The sequence below is a fragment of the Marmota flaviventris genome, chromosome 2 (genome assembly GCF_047511675.1).
Source record: "Marmota flaviventris isolate mMarFla1 chromosome 2, mMarFla1.hap1, whole genome shotgun sequence".
NCBI classification, from domain to species: domain Eukaryota; kingdom Metazoa; phylum Chordata; class Mammalia; order Rodentia; family Sciuridae; genus Marmota; species Marmota flaviventris.
In genome coordinates, this window is record NC_092499.1 from 157,284,778 (window position 1) to 157,287,329 (window position 2,552).

A 2,552-nucleotide genomic window follows, 5' to 3' on the forward strand; every position below is an offset into this window, starting at 1 on the left:
TGATTGGAGAGTTTAATATGTTTACACTTAAACATTTACATTTATAGTAACTAACAATAATGAGGCACTGACTATTTTTATTTGGCTATGTTTTCAATCTACCTTATAGCTTTTTGACCCTCATTTCCTGTGCTATTGTTTTCTTTTGTGTTTCATTGATTTTTTGTGATGAAATGTTTAAATTTATTGCTTATTTTCTTTTGTGAAGGTACTTTACCTATTTGTGGTTACCATAGAACTGATACTTAACACCCTTAGTTTAAAATGCTCTAATTTGAATTTATATAGGCTTAACTTCAATAACATTCAAAAATGTTGCTCCATCAATGGCTCCATCCCTTCTTTTCAGTTATTGTCACAAAATCAAATCTTTATATGTTGTGTGGCCCCAAACATAAGCTAATGATTTCTTGTGTGTGGAGCTGGGGATTGAACCCAGGGCCTTGTGCATGCAAAGCAAGCACTCTACCAACTGAGCTATATCGCCAGCCCCAAACCTAATAAATTTTTAATGTTAAGTCTGTTAAATTATGTTGAAGACAAAAGGTATAGTTATCAATAATTATTACAGTATGCTAGTTTTATGATTTCTATGTGACTTTTACTGAGATCTTTATTCATTTGCCTTTAAGTTAATGTCATGTTTAACCTTCAGGGATTCCTTTGAATATGGTAGTTCTGACACTGGAGGTCTAATAACAATGAACTCACTCAGGCTTTGTTTATTTATGAATGCTTTTATTTTTCCTTTACTTTTGAAAGACAGTTTTGCCATGCATAGGATTCTGTTGAAGAAGAAACTTGAAGAAGATTAGCTCTCTGAATTTGTATCTTCCCCTGCACATGTATGTGTTTCTAATTTCTCCCATATTTGCAGTTGCTTTGGAAAGTTCTAGTACTCAAAATCTGGCTCCCAAAGAGGGGAGGGAGGAAGGTGGAGGAAGAGAAAGAGAGAGAGAGAGAGAGAGAGCAGAAATGAGGGGAATAGGAAAAATACACCACAAGTGTTGCAGATCTTTTAGAATTTGTCTAGCAGGCTTTGTGACTGCTGCCAGAAGAGCCCTTACTAAATTAATTACCTAATTAATTAATTTAAAAAATGGTTCCAGACTTTTACCTTTCCTGGAACTCAGTTAAGTTAGTGATGGAAAGTCTTACGATAATGTGGGAAGATGCAATGACAATGACACCTGTCCCATTGTCTGATTCTTTTTTTGCCATTATACATAAGCTCTCTTTTTTTGCATACAATTCTTAATACACCTCTATGCCACAATTTATCATATCTCTGTTTGTATATAAGGTATATTAACACCAAATTCACTTCTTCATACATGTATTTTGTATAATGATGACCATCACCTTCCACCATCCTTGCTATTCCCCTTCCAGCTCCCTTTCCCTCCCACCCCTATTCCCTATCTAGAGGTAATCTTCCTCCCATGCTCTTCCTTCCTACCCCACTTTGAGTCAGCCTCCTTGTATCAGAGAAAACATTCAGCATTTGTTTTTTGGGGATTGGCTAACTTCACTTAGCATAATCTTCTCTAATGCCATCCATTTACCTGCAGATGTCATGATCTTATTCTTTTTTAGTGCTAAGTAAAATTCCATTGTGTATAAATGCCACATTTTTTTATCCATTCATCCACTGAAGTATATCTAGGTTGGCTCCACAGTTTAGCTATTGTGAATTGTGCTGCTATAAACATTGATTTGGCTGTGTCCCTGTAGTATGCTGTTTTTAGGTCCTTTGGGTATAGTCCGAGAAGAGGAATAGCTGGGTCAAATGGTAGTTCCATTCCCAGCTTTCCAAGGAATCTCCATATTGCTTTCCAAAATGGCTGCACTAATTTGCAGTCCCACCAGCAATGTATGATAATTCTGTGATCAGAAGCAGCCAAAGTGGTCAGAGCACAAACCTTTCATATTTGAAGGACAAGACTCTTTCCTCTGGAATCACTGTGTAGGAAGCTGATGGTTATACTAATAACTGAAATTGACCAAAGTTGGCTATAATTTTCCCCCAAAAGTTGCAAGTTTTATGTAGACTCCAGAATTCCAAAATCATCCCATCCAACAGATTATGCTAATGCAATTATTTAGTACATAGGGAGATGGATTTCTGGCATGTCTTACTTGGACATCTTCCAAGAATCCTCTTGATAGCTTTAAAACTCAAGATAATTTTGACTGCTCTTCAAGATGAGAAGATCTGACAATACTGAGAGTATATGATCACGGGACAGCCAGCATCTATAGATAAGTATAACTGGTTACAATGAGACATATTACCTGATGCACAGCCAATTACATTACTTTACATTTCTTTCTGGGCTGTGTATGTGGCCAATAAAGAATGTGGTTATAAATGTTCTCAGAAGGAAGGAATATTTACCAAATAGGTCTTTGATAGGCAGAATTTTAAGATGGCCCTCAAGATTAAAAGCTCTGATGTACAAATGCCTCTTCCCAGTTATCCAATCCAACACTAATCTATGTGCTGTATGAAGATATTTTGTAAGTGGAGCTACATCACAGATCAGTTGAAG

General features: G+C 36.3%; 1 non-coding gene across 1 annotated transcript; it reads left to right on the forward strand.

The window, feature by feature from the left end:
- Positions 1 to 1,002: 1,002 nt before the first annotated feature.
- Positions 1,003 to 1,065, forward strand: LOC114081310 (U7 small nuclear RNA). Its single transcript, XR_003580773.1, has one exon. It is a non-coding gene; the product is annotated as a U7 small nuclear RNA (small nuclear RNA).
- Positions 1,066 to 2,552: the final 1,487 nt, after the last annotated feature.